The sequence below is a fragment of the Chionomys nivalis genome, chromosome 16 (genome assembly GCF_950005125.1).
Source record: "Chionomys nivalis chromosome 16, mChiNiv1.1, whole genome shotgun sequence".
NCBI lineage: Eukaryota > Metazoa > Chordata > Mammalia > Rodentia > Cricetidae > Chionomys > Chionomys nivalis.
The window spans coordinates 6,310,673-6,331,299 of record NC_080101.1 but is presented as its reverse complement, the minus strand read 5'-3'; positions in this window follow the sequence as shown (position 1 = coordinate 6,331,299).

Below are 20,627 nucleotides of genomic sequence, written 5' to 3'. Positions count from 1 at the left end.
CTGCCTCTTCAGAGGAGTTGCGGGGGGGAGGGGGGGCAGGATTGGGCGGGGCTTGTCTCTTAAAGTGATCTTTGCACCTGTGAGTAGCCGTCATAGGACCCTGGACTGGCTAGGGTACTGCCTGGGTTCATCCTGCCAGGTGCCAGGGACCAGCAGAATGCCTGAATCCCAACATTCCCATCTTTTTCTTATTATAAAAGTGGGGAGATCAAGGGGATAGCAGGTGGCACAGGGATGGGGCACCGGGTTCTCAAGACTGCTTCCTGCTGACTTGTGGGTATTGAAGTCTTGGACCTGAGAAAGTTGGGGTGCTGGCCATGCCCTGGGATAGCTGGTTGTTCTGCTGCTGTCCGGGCTCTGTGGAACTGTCCGGTGTCTCTTGAATCTGGCTGAAATTTGTGTTGTAGAAACGACAGTGTGCTCACATCAGAAGTGACGGTGACAAACGTGTTTTGCACAATGAAAAGTGTCTTTGAGGTCTACAGTTAGAAAGCCAGCAAAGGGAATTTAAAATCCTAAGCTTGTAGCTATGAGGATTGTGGTAGTCCTCTGTCAGGGTTGGATTAATAGCTTATTAGAACTTTGATTAACGGTAGCATGAGAGAGAAATCTGATAACATGCATTTGTACACTTCAAAACACTTTCTTATACCCTGACACACTCTTAGGTCTCCACACCTTAAGCTTTGTATCCTAAAACACCTTTTATTTAGACCAAAGAATGGTAAGACACTATGCTGAAATCTGTTTTGAGAGTTTGTTCCTTCTAAACTGGCAAACCTACCAGCCATCCAACTGCCTCAGAGTTCTCAAGGAGGATAAAGCTTACCTGAGTTATTTAATTAAAAAGTGACAGAGAATTACTTGATTGACTACCTAGACAACCTTTCCAGGGTCCTCCTGGTCGCTGAGGGCAGGGCTTAGGGCAACATCAGTCTTAGGCTGGCAGCACAGGGCCTGCCAGGCTTCAGAAGGTCCTGTGGATTAGGAGTTTGTAGGAAGACCAGCCTGCCTTTCCCTAGGCAATAGAGGCAGTCAGTTCCTCAGCACCCTGTTGTCCACGGTCTGAAGAGGTCTTTGCAATGGCTGAGGTGAAAAGCAGGTTTGCTAGGTGGCTAGCGCTACCACTTGTGAAGCAAGCTCCAGGTGGAGGTTCTTCTGTTTGTATCCGTATTCTTCAGAGGAAATGGGGTGGTGCCAGGAGCCAACCTGTTTCCTCTAGATCTTGGAGCATTTGAGGATTGTCAATTGGGCACATATGAGTCATGACTATAGTATAGGATCTGCCTGGAGAGCTGGATCCAAGTTGAGAGGTTGTGGAGCAATGTTTTACCCAGAGTCCTCAAGCTTGACTATAATTGGCTTTAACTTAGAAAGACCAATTTATACTTGTGAAGGATAAGGAGGTAAAGAAAAAAAATTTATTCAATAGAAGTTTAACAGTAAAAACTGACAATATTGAAGAACAGCTTATAGAAGATCTCTAGATCTCTAGATTAGCTTTTGTTAATCTGAAATAGATCTTTATGACCTTATTTTTTTTAATTTCTTTTTTTTAAAATATTTATTTATTATGTATACAATATTCTGTCTGTGTGTGTGCCTGCAGGCCAGAAGAGGACACCAGACCCCATTACAGATGGTTGTGAGCCACCATGTGGTTGCTGGGAATTGAACTCAGGACCTTTGGAAGAGCAAGCAATGTTCTTAACCTCTGAGCCATCTCTCCAGCCCTTAAATTTCTTTTAAAATTTCTAATGAGCTCTACATTTTTCTATGCTCCCCTCCCTGCCTCTCCCCTCCGGCCTTCATGACCTTAAATTTTTATCACCATGTAGTATATATTTTAAAGCAGGGTTGAATCACATAGACAGTATGTTGTAACAGAGCTAACCAGATATTTGTCATCATTTAAAATTCTATACCAATTTAAAATATTTGAGACTTTTTGTCTAGAAGGAGATACAATGAACAGAGTTTATTGGGACTATTCTAAAACATTTTAAACAATAAGTACATGTACACATGCACACAGTTGAATTTAAGTAGCATACATACAGAGTTAGAGCTGGCTTACATTCACACAAAGTTAAATCAAAAGTCACATGCACACTGGGTGAGAGGAAGCTGCCCTTTCCATCTCTGACTCACATGTGGTAGCAAACAGGGCACTTAGAGAGGGGAAGCATGCGCGAGAGAGAAAGTGGAGGCTTAAAGCTGCCAATGAACAACTCTTCCCTGTTCCAGAGCTGAGAGGCGCAGGGGTGGCTGGTCACGTAGCCACCCTTAGCCAAGATGGCACCTGCCCCGGTGTTGCAAGGCACCATGCAGATTTTAAACCATACGCCCTTGGTAAGACACACATAAAGGATGCAGCCATTCAGAATCACACATGTGTAGCCACACCATTCACACATACATCCTAAGCATGCGCTGCAGCCCACAGCTGGGTGGGAAAGAGGGACCCGCCTGCCTGGGCTGAGGCAGAAAGGATGGGAACAGAGGCAGAGCAGCAACACAGGCCGGAGAAAGGGACCTACCACCGGGGGCTTGATGGCATAGCAGGAGCGGGCAGAAGAGACACCTTCAACTGGAGCATGAAATGACCAGCGATAAAGAACTTTTAGAGGAGGGGGGGACATTCCCAGGCTGGCTAGGGTACTACCTGGGTTCATCCTGCCAGAGGACGGAGCCCAGAATAATGCCTGAATCCCAACAGTAGAGATGTACCAAGGAAAGAGAAATCTGGCCACGTTTGAAACACCTGCCTCCTGGAAATCTCTGGTAAGCAGTGCACACATGGTTCAGTGTTCTCAGCCCTATGATTCATCATTCTTGGGTTACTATAATTTCTTTCCTTCTCCCTTCCCTAAATCAGGTCTCTCAGCCCTCTTGGTACTAAAAATATTGAATTGTTCAGGCTAAATTCTTTAAATTTTCATGAGCTGGTCATGGTGACATGCGCTGTATTCTACAACATAGGAGGCCGAGGCAGAACAACCATACCTTTGAATTTGAGACGAGCCTAGGCTAGGACAGCTAGAACAGCCCTGTCTGTCCTCCCCAAGGAAGGACTTGCCCCGTCTGTCCTCCCCAAGGAAGGACTTGCTCCCTCTGAGGATGGGGTTGGAAAGAGGGGAGGGGGTGGAAGAAAGGGAGGGAGGGGAACTGAGGTTGGTCTGTAAAATGAGAAATAATTTTTTAAATAAATATGAAAAAAAAAGACCCTGCCTGTCTCCTGAAGGAGGAGGGGAAGGAAGAGAAGGAGGGGGGAGAAAGAGGAGGAGGGGAGAGGAAGAGGAGGAAGAAGAGACAAACTAACCAATAAGCCGGGCGGTGGTGGCGCACACTTTTAATCCCAGCACTCAGGAGGCAGAGGCAGGCGGATCTCTGGGAGTTCGAGGCCAGCCTGGTCTACAAGAGCTAGTTCCGGGACAGGCACCAAAGCTACAGAGAAACCCTGTCTCGAAAAACCAAAAAAAAAAAAAAAAAAGAAACAAAAAACTTCAGTGCTAATAATGGTGAAACAGATTCGTTACCCATAAAACAGAGCCTAGCATTGAACATGATCACTACTCAGGAGGGTAGGGCAGGATGACCGTGCGTTTGAGTCCAACCTGAGCTACAGATACATAACAAGTTTAAGGCCAGCCTGAAACACACATCCAGATTCAAAAACGATAAATTAAGAGTGGTGAGGGAAGGGGGCTGGAGAGGCTCGGCAGGTAAGAGCACTTCCTGCTCTTGCAGAGGACTGGATTTTGGTTCCCAGCACCCACGAGACTGCTCACAACTGTCTGTAACTCCAGTTCCAGGGGGTCTTATGCCCTTTTCTGGCCCCTATAGGCACCAAACACTCATGTGACACATACACACACATACACACACAGGCAAACACTCATACATATAAAATGATTTTTAAAAGAATTTTTGAGGAGTTGGTAATTTGTCAAGATAGATACACAATTTGATAGACAGGCCCTTCAAAGGCAAAACTCTGTGTGTGTGTGTGTGTGTGTGTGTGTGTGTGTATGTGCTTATGTGTGTACGTGTATGTGTCTATGTGCATGTTCATGTCTGTGAGTATGTGTGTATGTGTGTTTGTCTGTGTCTCTGTATATGTGTCAGTTGAGTATCTGTGTGTCTGTATGTGTATGTCTGTGTGTCTATGCGAATGTGTATGTTACTTTTATAAAATACAGAAGCAAAGCTCTTTTATGTATTTTTTTTTTTTTTTTTTTTGGTTTTTCGAGACAGGGTTTCTCTGTGGCTTTGGAGCCTGTCCTGTAACTAGCTCTGTAGACCAGGCTGGTCTCGAACTCACAGAGATCCGCCTGCCTCTGCCTCCCAAGTGCTGGGATTAAAGGCGTGCGCCACCACGGCCCGGCTTCTTTTATGTATTTTTTAAAAACAGTCCTTTCTCATTTTACAGGCCAATTCCAGTTCCCACTGCTTCCCCCTCCCCCATTTCCCCAATCCCACCTTCTCCCCATTCTACCTGATCCACTCCTCAGAGAGGATAAGGCTTCCCATGGGAAGTCAACAAAGCCTGGCACATCCCCTTGAGGCAGGACCAAGGCCCTCCCCCCTATATCTAGGCTGAGCAAGGTATCTCTCCATAGAGAATGGGCTCCAAAGAGCCAGTTCATACACTAAGAATAAATTCTGGTCCCACAGCCAGTAACCCCACAGACTGCCCCAGCCACACAACTCTCACCCACATTCAGAGGGCCTAGTTTGGTTCTATGTAGGTCAGTCCAGAGTCAGTGAGCGCCCATTAGCTCAGGTCAGCTGTTTCTGTGGTATCCCCATCATGGTCTTGACTCCTCTGCTCATATTATCTATCGCTCTTCTCTCTTTGACTGGACTCCTCAAGCAAAGTTCTCTATTTTTATTACAATTCCCTAAGATTATCTACTAAAAACATTTGAGCAACTAGAGAAGTAACAAGAAATGATAAACTTCCTGCATGCATGCCTCTCAAGGACTGAGCACAGGGCCTTGCAAAGTGCGGCATGCATCCTTTCAGCCCAGACTTCAGACACTCTCGTTCACTGTGAAGCTCAGAAGAGCGTTTCCATCAGCTCATTGTCACTTCAGATCTAAACTGAAGCTCTGTACCAAGTTTAGCTTTAACCATGTCTGTGAAACGGTCAGGGAAACCGTGCCTGCCTTCTCCGCTATTGAGGCTATCTGGATCTCACAGAGGAGAAAGGTAGGCAAAGAAAACAACGTAATTATCGCCACATACACTGAACAAAGGAATGAGATTACAGAGCAGAGGTAAAAACTATACACAGAGAATCGACACGATGACGCACAAGGACAGTCCCTGAAATAGCTCAGCTTTGGTGTGTGGTATGACAGTCTGCCAAAACCTGAGGGAATAGGATCGCCAACAGCTTGTCACTGGGCTTGTTTGAAAGAGTCCCTGGAAATACAATTGTATCTGCAGTGCCAGAAAGTGCCAACTTTGGTCAAACATGGCTATCCGCACAAGAGGGTTAAGACAAGCAAACTGCCCACTAATACTGCATGGCGTCAGTTGCCTCTCTCACCATCATGTCACCTATCTGCCCACAGCCTCTGGGGGCCATGCCTCCAGCTAAGGGTGAACGGGCCTCCCTGGTTTTCCTTCCCTCTCTTGTGCAAGCTTTAGGGCCCTTCCCTCTTTCAGTTACCACATCTCTGTTTATTTTTGGCTTCACATCTCTGCTCTAAACTGGAGAGACAAGTTTGCAGTTCAGCCCAGCCCTTGCTTTCTCACAGAAGCCTCTGTGTCCTCTTAGCTCCCAGGCTTTGCTGCATATGGTACAAGGGTTGCAGACGAGGCGAGAACAGCCATGTCAGAGAACCTCCAGGCTCGAGCAAGTGTACCAAGTTCCCTTCTCTGGATCTGGCCACAGTTCCTGCCTCCCTGCCTTTCCCACTTAGTCCTATCAGAGCTCAGCTCTTCCTGAAGGAGAGAGTGGGACAATTGACCCCTCCCCACAACACACACACACACAAGAGCCTGCATGCGTCTCTAAGGAGGCTGCCTCCTGGCTCTCCGACTCGCGTTCCAGTGGGAACTGAGTGATGGTCATTAATTTTTCTGTGACGTGGAGTTTCCCTTTCTGAGGACATCCAGACTGGATGTCCCCCCTTTTCGTGTATTCCTTCCTCTGTAGAGAAACTATTCCTCTCTAGATGTCTGTGAAGACATCAGACTTCCTTCCCCAACTCGCATTCCCTGCTACTGTGTGACCTCTAGCATATAAATGAATCTCAGCCTCTGTCTGCTCACCCATAGGCTTGTAACAAAGTTTCAGAAAGAACCGACTGAGCACAGAGACCAGCACATGGTAAGAACTGACATCGGGCTAGAAGATAGCTCAAAGGGTTAAAGAGTGTGCCTTGTACACTTGCCAACTTGAGTTCAGTTCCCAGAACCAGCAATGGAAGGAGACCCCTGACCCCTGAAAGACATGCTCTGACCTCCCCTACCCCCCCCTTCTCCCCCCCCCCAGCAGCCATAAACAGTCAATGTCTGGCCCAGCTAGGGACCTCTCAGACTTCACTATATCACCGTGGCCACTGTCCATGTGGGCTGTTGTTGACAACCATGCCAACCTGGCTGCTACGCCCTTTTCATCTTAGTGTGTCTGTTCTAGCTGTGCTGAATGCTAAGCACACAGAGAAATGTGCGCTGGTGGAGTATCAGACCCGGCAGAGGGGAGACTGGAAGCACAGGCTACCATTCAGAGGCATGCATGGGAGAGAACCCGGCCAGGGGACTTCTGTTTTCAGCATGGTCTAATAAAGAAACAGGAAGACAGTGATTATGCCAGTGACTGTAGCTCCCAGACGGATGCCTGAAAGCCGTGAGGCTCACCAACTGTGAGGCTCGCCAGCCGTGATTTTCTCTCAGCTCTGGAGGCTGGAAAGCCCGTGCTCCTCTAAGGCTCCAGTGTCCTCCCCGCCTCTTCTGCTGCTGGAGGCTCCTCTGCCTGGTCCCTAAGGACCCTGTCCCTGGAGATGCCCAGAAATCCAGGAGGACCTCACTTTGAGATCCACAATGTCATTGCATCTGCAAAGAGCATTTTACAAATAAGATCATAGTCGCCAGGATTAGGGGCTCGAGATTTGAACAATATTGAACAATAGTGTGTCTGTCAGACTCTATTGAGTCCACTAAAATATAGACAAAAGCAGAAGCTTTAGTCTATGCGGACACCAATAGACACTGGGGTCCATACATGTGTATCTAATGCTTGATGATTCTCAAGCTGGAATTCTATGACACTGGTATCCAACGTGAACCTCAGTGTTGCTCAGACATGTTCCCTAGCATCCTTCTTTGGCTCAGAAGACAACCCTTCACTTCCTTGTGTTTCCTGTTTCTATAAGCTACTGGCATCCCTAGCTTATGACCCTATATCCCTCCAATCTCTTCCCATCACTCATCTCCCTTTGATTCTGACTTGACTACTTCCCCCTAGAAACACCACCATAACCACTCATGACCCTATATCCCTTCTGATTCTGACTCGACTACTTCCCCCTAGAAACACCACCATGACCACAACAGCCAGGTAACCCAGGACCATCTCCCATTTCAGAATCCTTAACCAAACCACAGCACAACGCCTCCTTTACGGTAACATGACAGGGCCAGGGGTCAGGATACAGACAGAAGCCTTTGGAGGTAATTACCCTGGGAACCGCCATCGCGGAGAACGCAGGTTGTGCTGTTGGAGGAATCAGTGGATGATGAATGAATACTGGGTGATTTGTGTGTCAACCTGACACAAGCTATGAAGTCTTCCATGGCCTCTGCATCAGCTCCTGCCTCCAGGATCCTGCCCTGTTTGAGTCTCTGTCCTGACTTCCTTCAGCAATGCTGAAGTGTAAGCCAAGTAAACCCTTTCCTCCCCAACTTGCTTTTTTGGTCACGGTGTTTCGTTGCAGCAACAGAAACCCTAAGACAGAAGTTTTCAAGGAAGGGAGTGGAACCAGCAGCATTCATACGACCAAAGCAGAAATTCCACCAGACAGCGGAGGAAAAAGCCAAGTCATGGCTGTAGCTTAGACAGCAACACCGAAGCATCCTGAACAGGGCTTTTATGCTGACGGACATAGCGGGTAACTGATAATGTGTTTCTCCTTTTGTATTCCGACTTCCTCTTTCTCAATGTATCCAGTTAGATTCATATAAAGCCTGTGTACCAGGGCTCTTTTGGTTAGTGTTGTTAGGTGAACAGCTGGACAAGACAATCTGGTGATGATTTTGGTCAAGACGGCAGCCTCTGCAGCAGGCAAGGTGCAACTTACAGGGCACGTTTCCATAGCGCCTGCCACAGCACGTCTGAGGGGAGAAGCAGCCAATCAGAAGAAGACAAGGATAAACAGCTACTCACAAGATCAAGTCAGTCCACATTCCAGCACCAGTCCTGTGGGTGCCGGGTGGGTGCGGAGTTCAGCAACTTCCACTGCTAGCTGCAGACTTGCTGACAGTCGGTGCTGGCTGTCAGAAAGACGCTCCTGGTGGGTCAGCCCAGCCCCAGGGCATATATGGGTATATATGGGTAGCACAAATTGAACTGGATGGGTTATTTAAAGCAAGAGACTGGGCATTGTGGCTCATGCTTTTAATTCTACCATTCTAAAGGCTGAGACAGACAGCTATGAGTTCAAGGTCAGCCAAATTTACATAGAAAGTTCCAGATCAGCCAGAATTGGAGCTCTCAAAAAAAAAAAAAAGTGATGTTGGGAGGGGGATTGGGGACTTGGTGGGTGGATCTGTGGACATAGAAAAGTTGGGGAAGAACAACGTGCATATATACATGTATGAAAGTAAAAAAATAATAAAATATTATATAAAAGAATGGATCATGTTGGTTCCTGAAGAAATTTTGTTTGGTTGGTTTTTTTTGGGTTTTCGAGACAGGGTTTCTCTGTGGTTTTTTGGAGCCTGTCCTGGAACTAGTTCTGTAGACCAGGCTGGTCTCGAACTCACAGAGATCCGCCTGCCTCTGCCTCCCGAGTGCTGGGATCCTGAAGAAATTTTATTAGCACGAAGAGCACATAAAATCACTCACACGGAGCACACACACATAAAACAGCTCACACCGAGCACACACGCATAAAATCGCTCACAAGAGCACACACGCATAAAATCGCTCACAAGAGCACACACAAAGGAGTGTAAATTAGAACAACTTTACACACCGATGCGGGTAAAGGTCACTCATCCTGTGCTTCTGGACCTCGCTGCCTGACCCCGCACCCAGCTGCCTGTCTCTGACCCCGCACCCAGTAGCCTGTCTCTGACCCCGCACCCAGCAGCCTGTCTCTGACCCCGCACGGCATTGCCCAGAGCTACCCAGCATGCTCTTCAGCAGCTCTCCACCTTGCCTCTTCCTGCAGGAGTCCTCACTGGTTTCCTAAGCCCACTCCTTCCCACTGCTGCTCTTTTCTCGCCCCGTGATAATTGCTCAGGTGACCTACCTGTAACAACATTGCCGCCTTCAGGGGCTGCTCGGAAGGGTGGCTGGTCTTAGCTCCATCTTCAGCCTTCCTGGTCTCTCCTCTGCTTAGTCAAGAGGGGCTAGCGCAGTTTTCCAGGTAGAGCACCAGAGAGATGGTATAAGCATTCCTTTCCAGAAGAGGGTGATTATGGTGGGACATTGGATTACCCTTCCTGAGGGAATTAAATAACTTCAAAACAACGAGGGGTTGGACATAGTAGTTTATATCTCTAATCCCAGCACTTGGGAGGCGGAAGCAAAAGGATGGCCGAAGTACAGAGTGAGTTCTAGGCCAGCCTGTGTTACACAGCGGAAAACACGAAAAGTGAATAAGCAGAGGGACAAAGAGGAAATCGAAAAAGAGAAGATGGCTGGGAGTGTGGCTCACTCTGATACTAATAGTGTGGAGGCCGAGACAGGAGGATTGTGGAGGATTGGTGAGACCAGACTAGACAATACAGAAAGCTCTGAGACAGTCTGAGCTACAGTGTGAAAAACTCAAGGAAGGGTGGGGAAATACCGGGGTCTAGGGGTTCACACCTTTAATCCCAACACTCCAGAGGCAGAGGCACGCGGATCTCTGAGTTTGAGGTCAGACTGGTCTACAGAGTGAGTTCAAAGACAGCCAAGACTGGACTGAGAAACCCTGCCTCACACAAAGGGGGAGGGGAAGAAAGGGAGTGTAAAGAAAAGACCCATAATGTCACGGGTACACTTCACACTGTCTGGAGATCGGGCAGAATAGTCAGAAGTAACCAGAAGGTTAGGGGACACAGTTCAGTGCTTGCCTAGGAGACCCTGGGTGCCAGCCCCAGCACCAAAAAGAAAAATCATGGAACAGAAGGCGCTGCAGCGGCAAAGACAGACTCGCCAGCAACACCAGCTTTTCCTCTTCTCGGGTATCTTTTCATTCCCGATTCTATTCTTTAGAGCCTCACTCTCTCAAAAGTTCAGGTTGACCCAGCTCACCTTTCCAGGAGGCCTCAGTGCCCATGACCGCCTGTCTTTGCCTACCTTTCTCCCCCAGCTGTTTGTCAGCCACTCCTCCTCCTCGTGGTATTGACGAGTTGTTTTTATTTGGAATTTTCTGTGTGATTGTTTACATGTGTTGGGTCACTCCAACCTCCAGTGGGGAGTCCTCAGGTGAGGCCTGTTGGAACAGCAAAGCCACCTGCACACCACGATTGCCTCAGAAGCAAATCTATGTATGACACGTGTTTAGAATATCAGTCAATTAAATGGAACAAGAACAACCCGGTGTCGTATTGGGAGGGCCGAGTGCTTTCTCCCTAGGTTGCTGAAAGGGACATTCCAGACCTGCAGCGTGTATACTTCGAGGCAGAAAGGGCGTGCACAGGGCCTGCAGAGAAGAGAAAGGCAAAGATGTGTCTGCTGCTGAGGTACCGTCTCCACTATAAGTTCACCTTTAATCACTTGCCGAGCAAAAATTTAACATTTCTCTGCAGCGGTGAGGATGCGGACGCGGCATCCGTCAGTAGAGGGCGCTAGGGAGACACTGCGGAGGAAAGGATCTGTTTTCTGGTTCTGCTACGTTCCACGCGGGCACGTGCTTCAGGGCCCAGCTCTTGCAACACCCACGGCTCTTCTGACTCTTGGCTTTCTGTTTCGTTCAGTTAAACGGGCATCTCCCCTGGTACCTTCAGAAAGACACTTTTCTGAACATCTTTTCCCTAGTGAGTTCCAGGGGAATGTGCTGACACCATGTGACAGCCACACTGTCAGTCATAAAACACAGTTGTGCTCAACGACACTCAAGATTTCAGCCCCGGCACGGGGTCTGGGATGGCAGGTTTGTGTCTTCCTCGGGTTCCCCTGTCTCAGTCCTAGGTGGTCTCCATATCTGATATATATATATTTTTTTTTCTGAGGCAGGGTTTCTCTACGTAGTCTTGGCTGTCCTGGAACTTGCTCTTTTATTAAAGTGGCACGTCCCTTTAATCCCAGCTCTAGGGAGGCAGAAGCAGGCAGATCTGGGTTTGAGGCCAATCTGGTCTACAGAGTAAATTCCAGGACAGCCAGGGCAGCACAGAGAAAGCCTGTCTCGAGGGGGAAAAAAAAGAAAGGGGCCGGGCGATGGTGGCGCATGCCTTTAATCCCAGCACTCGGGAGGCAGAGGCAGGCGGATCTCTGTGAGTTCGAGACCAGCCTGGTCTATAAGAGCTAGTTCCAGGACAGGCTCCAAAGTCACAGAGAAACCCTGTCTCGAAAAACAAAACAAAACAAAAACAAAGAAAGGGAGCAAGCAAACCAGTCAATCAGGCGGTGGTGGTGCACGCCTTTAATCCCAGCATTTGGGAAGCAGAGGCAAGCGGATCTCTGTGAGTTTGAGGCCAGCTGGCTCTACAAAGCAAGTTCCAGGACAGGGTCCAAAGCTACAAACAAACCCTGTTTTGAAAAAAAGAAGCAAAGAAAGGAAGGAAGAAGAAAAGAGAATTATCCTACTCAGACAAACCAGAAAATCAAAAGACAAAATTCTAAATATCATAATCCCAAATGTTGAAATCAGAAAAGTCCAATATCCCTTAAGTCTAAAATAGCAAAAGATTAAAATTCTAAAATTACACACTTCTGGGGGAGAATTAAATTTTAAAACCTTTAATTTACATTTTAAGAGATTTATTTGAGACATGTAAAAATGCAATAGAATATTTCATAGGCCACTTTACATGTGAAATAATGTAACACACATTTTTACATCTATGTGTAGAGAGCGTGCAACAGCACATGGCTACACTAATGAGAACTGCACGGGTATAACGTTTGTGAGCTGGTGAGCCATGTCCATGCATAGTTCAAAATGCAAAGTTGCAAAATACACAGAGCTTAGAAGAGCTGAAGTCCAGGGTCTTCCTTAGTTACATATCGTGTTCAAGGCCAGCCTGGGTGGAGGCTGGAGAGTCGGCTTAGCAGTTAGGGGCACTGGATGCTCTTTAAAACAACGACAACCCATTAGCGAGCACGGCTGCCATTCGGTATTAAGTAGAGAACTTGCAAAGCACATGCGAGGTCCTGGGTCCAACGCCCAGCACTGAGATACACACTAGGTCAACACTGTTAATATGCAGTTACCTTCTTAGAGGTCTTCAGAATTTTTTTCTTTTGCCGGGCGATGGTGGCGCACGCCTTTAATCCCAGCACTCGGGAGGCAGAGGTAGGCAGATCTCTGTGAGTTCGAGACCAGCCTGGTCTACAGAGCTAGTTTCAGGACAGGCACCAAAGCTACAGAGAAACCCTGTCTCGAAAAACCAAAAAAAAAAAAAAAAAAAAAAAAAAAAAAAAAAAAAAAATTTTTCCTTTTGTAAATGGAGAAATACGAAAAATAATCCTTTTGTCTAAAACGGAATCTTGACCTTTTTCGCTGTTCTGGTCATTTTATTTTTCAAGGCTGGGTTTCTCTGTGTAGCTCTAGGTGTTCTGGAACTTGCCCTGAAGACCAGACTGGCCTCAAAACTCAGAGATCTTTTCGACTTCTGCGCCCTGAGGCCCGCTTCCAGCGCGGGCCTAGAGTTCTTGCCTCCTCGGTCCTCGAGGCAGGTCCTGGGGTTTGCACGCATCATCGCAGCCCCTCAGCGACTGCCGCCTGGGAGCCGCTTGGCCTTGGAGCCGCTGCAGCTCACACTCCACTCCACTGCAACATTTCAGGAGGTCTCGGTAATGCAAGCCACATGAATATTGAATAAATCCTTAGGCTCTCATCGTCTGTGGAGACGAAAACAGAACCTCCTTTCCAAAACATCAAATTCTCAAGCCCATATTTTAAAGTCAAAATACCTTTCTTAGCAGTTCCTAGAATCAAATGTCTTTCTCCAGTCCAGAACACAAAAGACAACACAATCAACATATCATACATCTTTATACATTTATCTTTTTATACATTCTATCTTTTCCCAATACGTACGTCCCCTCCGGCCAGGGACAACCTGTTCGTTTACCCCTCTTTCTCGGTTGATTTCCACTTGCTGCCAAACCGAGCGAAGGACGTCAGGATTAACACACATACCCCAATCCACCCTCACCTTCTGAGGGCGACCTCTTAGCGTTCCCTAGTTCCCAATATCTCGGCTGGGACCTCCAAATTCCGCTATCTCGGTTGAGACCTCCAAATGCCGGTATCTTGGTGGGGACCTCCAATTGCCATGCACCGTGTCCCCGTGTCTGCGCTCTCTGTGCGCTGGCACCCAGGCAAGGGGCTGGAGGTTAAAATACACTGACACACACACTGGAGGTTAAAATACACTGACACACACAGACAGAGAGACAGCGACACGGGTCATCCTTGAATTCCCCAAGAATGCCCCCTTTATTGTGTTCAGGGCAGATTATATAGAGATAGCCACGCCCCAGCCAAACCCACCAGAAACCACTCTCCTGCCATCAGGAACTCCTGAAGGTCTCGTGCTCAGAGCAGCTGTAGGCACTTAGATCACGGGAAAACAAGTTGTTTACAAGAAATTCAGGATCTGGGGTCTCACTGCTCCCAAGACTTTTTTCTTTACTTGAGTTATTTTTGTTGTATTTTTCTACCTGTGGTAAATTAAAGATTGGCATTCATATGAGTAATGAAAGAGGAACCACAAAGGGAACAAAACATACTTACCAAGAGAGTCCCCCTGTCAGGAGACGACACAGACTGCACACACTTGTCAGAGCAAAGGGCAACTCTAATTATTTGATTTCAGTTGCCCTAGCAAAGAGAAAAAATTGTAGAGTATTGTGGCAGCATGATGAACTACCTAGCAATCCAGTATTTAATATGGAATTAAAGCCAGGAGTGGTAGTGTGTGTGCCTGCAATCTCGGACCTTGTGAAGCAAAGACAGGAAAATCTGTGTGAGTTCTAGGTCAGCCTGCTCTACACAGCAAGTTGCAGACCAGTTAGGGCTATGTAGTGAGACCCTGTCTCAAAAAAAAAAAAAAAACCATTTTAACTCCCTGTTCAGCTGTGAGTGCCTGGTCATCGAGATGTTGGGAACAAGGAGTGATGGTTACTGCCCAGAATGCTGTGGTAGAGATTATTGCATTGGGTATGAATTGCAGCTAGCTGATCCCATAAAGTCCCTCCAAATCTAGAATTCTAGTAAGCAAGCTGACTAAAAGACAAGCAACCAAAGGCAGTGTTGTACATTATGTCAGTTACTCAGGAACTTCAGGTGCTGCCAGATGTCGTTAGATCCAAAGAACACGGACCACGTCACCAGATAGCGAAGTTTAAACACAGACGTCTTTCCCTGTTGAGAACACAACGTACTACATGAAAAGCAGTGAAACAATTACTATAAAGAAAATCATCCTGAAAAGAAGCACATTAGACACTTGGCTTTCGTTTGGCTAAAGCTCATTTACCTGCCTCAGAACTGCACGGTTTGAACAAGCAAACGAAACCTGCCTAAAACCCGGCTTAAGCCGGCGGGAGCATGAAGCTGGGAGGCAGCTAAAGCTGATTTTAATCCTGTTCTTCTAGAGTAACCTTGAGGAGTGGAGGGGAAAAGAAAGCAAAAGAATTGACTTTGCTGAGCTCTAGTCTGTCCAGCTACAAGAATAAACAAAGACGCTGTCACACCCACCTTGTACGGCGTGTGAAGCCCAGCAGGAAAAGCCCAGGAAGTAGAGAACAATGCATCAGCTGAGGACACCATAGCCATCCCAAGTCAGAGCTTCTCACTGAAAAGTTCCTGAGCGTGAATTAAGCCGAGAACTGCATCGTTTTAGGCAATATGTTCCAGCACCTTCTGAGTTAATTTCATTTCTAAGGATGTTGAGTCCCAGCTAACTGGCTCTGGTTCTGGCATAAGTATAAGGCGGTGGATTTGATGGCCTGATACCCACGGAGTCAGAGACCACGGAAAGTGGGAAAGATCCAGACCAAACACTTCACCCCATCAGATCATTTTGTCTTCTTCATTAGCAATATTGACTTCCTTTTAAGAAGGAAAAGAATTTCTAGCTACCATTCGTGTTACTTGCTTGTCTGTTCGAGTTTAATTACCTGCTTTGCTGTTCTATTCACTATTCTGTTTAGGTCTATGCAGACATGAACAGGAAATCAATCTGGAACCTAACTCGTACAGATATCCCCACTTCAGGGTCACTTTGTGATTGCCCAATTATTCCTTGCAGACTGGGTGGACAGACGGGAACCGGTAGTTGGCAGGGGTCAGTGTAGATTGGATGGGGCTGATGTGGGTGGGGGGCAGGTTGGATGGGGCTGATGTGGGTGGGGGCAGGTTGGATGGGGCTGATGTTGGTGGGGGGCAGGTTGGATGGGGCTGATGTGGGTGGGGGCAGGTTGGATGGGGCCTTTGGAGTTTCCTCCCTCGGTCAGTTTAAGCTTGTTTTCAATTTCCTGGTCACATAGACTTCGTCATGTTTTATTCCAAGCCTTATTCTTGAAAATGAAGACAACTGTCTGCATCCCACAGCCAGGCAAGAGCCTGGACTTGTTTGTAGATGTTTTCTGTGAGGCCTGGGGCAACGAGAAGGTCAGCAGGAGAGTTGTTCAAAGGTTGTTTCTTCTAGGGGAGGATGAACTATTTTTCAGATGCCCTACAATAGGAAATACTTCAGAGATGAGACAGCAGAGGGGCGCAGTTAGGAATAAGGGACCGGGTTTAAACTCTGTGTGGAGCATGAAGAACTGGGAGAAGACACAGCTCTCCAGATGGTTAGGGCCCGAACCAGGCCTCCGCCTCATTACCAGAGCCTTCAGCGTGGGACTTCCCTCTTTTTACTTTTTTAAAGATTTATTTATTGATTATGTATATGGTGTTCTGATATGTATTCCTGCAGGCCATAAGAAGGTACCAGATCTTATTATAGATGGTTGTGAGTCACCATGTGGGTGCTGGGAATTGAACTCAGGACCTCTGGAAGAACAGCCAGTGTTCTTAAATTCTGAGTCATCTCTTCAGCCCATATGAGACTTTTGTTTTGTTTTGTTTTTTGGGACAGGGTTTCTCTGTGTAGTTTTGAAGCCTGTCCTGGAACTCACTCTGTAGACCAGGCTGGCCTCAAACCCATAGAGATCCACCTGTCTCTGCCTCCCGAGTACTGGGATTAAAGGTGTGCGCCACCACTGTCTGGTGATCTTCCTCTTTAAATCACAGAGAAAATCCTTCCTCTTGGGTGAGTGGTGTAGGTTAAAAGCAATCACCACCTACGTTCTTCCACATTTATTAGCAGTCTAAACTTAGTCCATATGGGAAGTGGTTGTAGTGAGGTTGAAAATCTTATACCTCTCATAGGAAAGAGAAAATGTTCTGTAGGGTCCTCTGTTTTATAATAACACGTAAACAATCACAGACGGGAAAAGTGTTGGTGATCTGTGGTTGTTACATTAAGACGAACTCAAAAAGTAGAGTAAGTTATCCACACTTCTCTTTGGTCTGTGTGCATGTGCAAGTGTCTGTCAGTATGTGTGTGTGAGTGTATATGTGTGTGCACGTGTGAATCTGTGTATGTGTGTGAGTGCACATCTATGAATGAGTATGTGTGTACATCTGTGAATGAGTGTGTGTAAGGAGTGTGTGTGTGTGGAGGGAGTGTGTGAGTGTGAGGAGTGTGTGTGTGAGTGTATATGTGTGTGCATGTGTGAGTCTGTATATATGTGTGAATGCACATCTATGAATGTGTGTGAGAGAGAATTTGTGTGTGTGTGTGTGGAGTGTGTGTGTGTGTGTGTGTGGTGCATATGTGCACGAGTATGAAGGTGACCAGCAAATGAAAGAGACCAGAGCAGGACAATAGGTCAATAGGTGTCCTCCTCTCTCTGCCTGCTGTTGCCTTGAGACAGGGTCTCACCCTGAAACAGAAGTCTGGCCAGTGAGCTCTAAGCTAAGACCCGCCTTTATTCAGACTTATACCTAGGAGACAAATTAAACCCGTCCCCAGTCTGCAGAGGCCGCGAAACCAGACAGGAAGGTATCCGATGGGCCGCCTGATGAAATCCTGACCCCCATCTCCTCTCAGACAAGGTCACACTATATAGCCCCAGAATGCCCTGGAATCCACAGAGATCTGTCTGTCTCTACCTCCGAAGTGCTGGAGTTCCAGGCACCACCACCCCGTTCTGGGGCATGAACATTCTTTATTAGCCAGGTTCAAACCTTCCTTGATTGGGTTCTGGAAACACAACTCAAACCCTTTATTCAAGGAGTTTATCCCCAAGTTTGTTTGGCCTTTACTTGATTTCACTATTATTTTGCTTTGGGGCTTTTGTTTGTTCGTTTTTGTTTGTTTTGTTTTTGAGACAGGTGAAGGTTAAGAGAATTAGAAGTTCAAAGTTGACCTCAGCTATATAAAGAGTTTGAGGTCAGTCTGGGCTATATAAGACTTATCTACAAATAAAAACATAAAACCTGATTAATCAGTCAACCAAGTAATTAAGTCTCTTAATTACACCCCCTCATCTACCAGCTCTTCCTCAGGTTAACTTTCTGTGGATGTCAGGTTACAAAACCTGCTTTCTATGCCATATGATACCTCCTGTGCTAATTAGTCCAGTTTCTGTTACTACAATAAAACACCCAAAATGAGATTTTGTTGTTGTGTTCATTTAGCTCAGTTTGGGAGACTGAAAATCCCAGTAGCATAGAGGGCTTTACAGCAAAGACCAGCACAGAACAGGGGGCGTATGTTAAAGGAAGAGATGGCATGGTCACACAGAAGTGGGGAGTGATTTAGGGTTTGGGCTTGGCCATAACTCTCGCTCACAGGGAGCTCAGACGCCCTGGGACAATGACCTAACCTCCTTCTGTAGCAGACCCACAGTGACCCATAGACTTCTGTTCTCACCATGTCATCCAGACTGGTCCTGAACTGGTAGTGATCCTCCTGCCTCAGCTCTCAGGAAACATGAGCCTGGTCTAGACTCTACGTCTTTAAGATTCCACACTGTCACCCAACACCACCTCCCAACGAGCTCCTAACAGAAAGAATTAGGGGGCAGCTTACACCCAAACCACAGGAGTAACAAACATTGGGGGCAGATGGAGCCTGCGTGTCCAGGTAGGACACAAGAGGACTTCAAATGTGTAGTGACTTCACCCGCTCTGATGCTGTGGTTTGCTGTCCTCTGGAGTCTGAGTCCAGTTGGCTAGGACTTGGAATTGCTCTCAAGCTGTGAGATTGGTACCAAAGAAAGCTCAATGGTGCACATTCAAAAAAGGTTCCCTCCGGGCACTGGGGCCACACGCCTTTAATCCCAGCACTTGGGAGACAGAAGCAGGCGGATCTCTGGGAGTTCGAGGCCAACCTGGTCTACAGAATGAGTTCCAGGAAAGCTAGGGCTACACAGAGAAACCCTGTCTTGAAAAAACAAAAGCAAAAAGAGAACGAGGTTACCATATGTCTGGCTATGTCATGGACTGATTATGTCCAGGAGTCAGACTCAAACCAAAGAAAGAGGAAAGAACACCAAGGCAATGCGTGGACAATTTTGAGACCTAACCTAATTTATAGTTATGGGAAAACTACTTAAACATGAGTAAATACTTGCTAATGCTAAGAACGTTTTTATTCCACTGGTTTCCTTTTCCCTATTTCTTCGGTGTGGAGTGCGTCAGACCCACGTAAAGCAGTCAGAGGACAACTCTCCAGAGTCGGTTCCTCCCGTGCTGGTTCTTGTGATGAGAACTCGGCTTCAGAACAGGCAGCCTCTTTCTGATCGTCCAGCCCAGGCTCTTGGGAGCTCATTGGGACACTCATGAAACTGGGGGCTCTTTGTTCTCAGAACAAAAGATGGATGAGAGGGCTCCTCCTCTGGAGACAGCAATGAGTGACAGCATCCATTTTCCAACTGAATTAACAGCGCAGCCAGCAGCCGCGCAGCTGCCTGATCCCCAGCGGACTTCCTCAGAGTCCCCTTGGTCCTGTCACTCCCGCGAAGATGGGATTCCGCTTACTTTCTCTGCCATAGCTGCTTTCTCTCTCTCCACCCCAGTTCTCATCGTTCTGGGCATCTCTTCAGGATGCCCTAGGATGCTCACCACGGTACCCTGCTCAGTACTTTGAGAACACCCCACTCTCTTGTGTCGTCTCTATTGTCTCGTGGTGATCAAAGCAGTCATGACCCCCCTTCCCCATGGTCCCCTCTGCCCACGGTCTTGTTATCACCTTATCTAAGTCCTCAGCCTACACAGGAAAACACACCCACCCGGTCACTCCTTGTCCACTTACTGAGCACTTGCTGGGTGCCAGGCCCTGCTCTGTAGCAGTGAACAGGTAACAGGTTCCTATGGCTACTGAGGTGACAGAGGCCACAGACATCAGCACAGACCCCAGCTGCAACCATACCACAGACCTAGTCATGGCCCTTGGCGGCAGCTTGGGCCTGGACATCACAATGGCCCCAGGTGGCAAGCAGACCTCCCCATCAGCCCTCTCATCATCTACATTTCTTCCTTTTGGTCTCTTTCCACAGTGCATGAACTCCCTGCCCCCACTTCTCTTTCTCTCCCATTTCTCCACCATGTTCATCATAACAGGACCCACCTGCCCGGTGCCACAAGGTACCGAGTGGGCTCATGGATGTCTTACTGCCAGTGTGGACCTTCAAGGGTGGTCTAGCACCCACCTGAGCGGCAGGCCGTGGATCGCTGCTTAATCTTAAACTCAGGTCTTTTTCATCACTACCGATCAATTTTGAGTTAGACTAGCTTTAGGGCTGCACAGCCCTCAACACAAGACTACTCAGACTTTACACTCATTTTCCTGCCCTAACTCAGTGGTTCTCAATCTTCCCATGGCTGCGACCCTTTAACACAGTTCCTCATGTTGTGGTGACCCCCAACTATAAAATTATTTTTGTTGCTACTTCACAACTGTAATTTTGCTACTGTTAAGAACTGTTACGTAAATATTTTTGGAGACAGAGGTTTGCCAAAGGGGTCATGACCCACAGAACCACTGCCCAAATGAACGCATTTTGCAGCTACAGGGAGCATGTGACCTTTGGCTAGCAGCATGTTACCGAGGGGTGAGGCAGAAAGGGAAGGTGGCTGACTTTCCCTCTCACCAGACTCCTCCTGGGATCCCAACTTCCCAGCGATGGCACAGCAGCCCTGTATGGGGGGTAGGATGGTAGGATCTCAGCAGGGTCCCA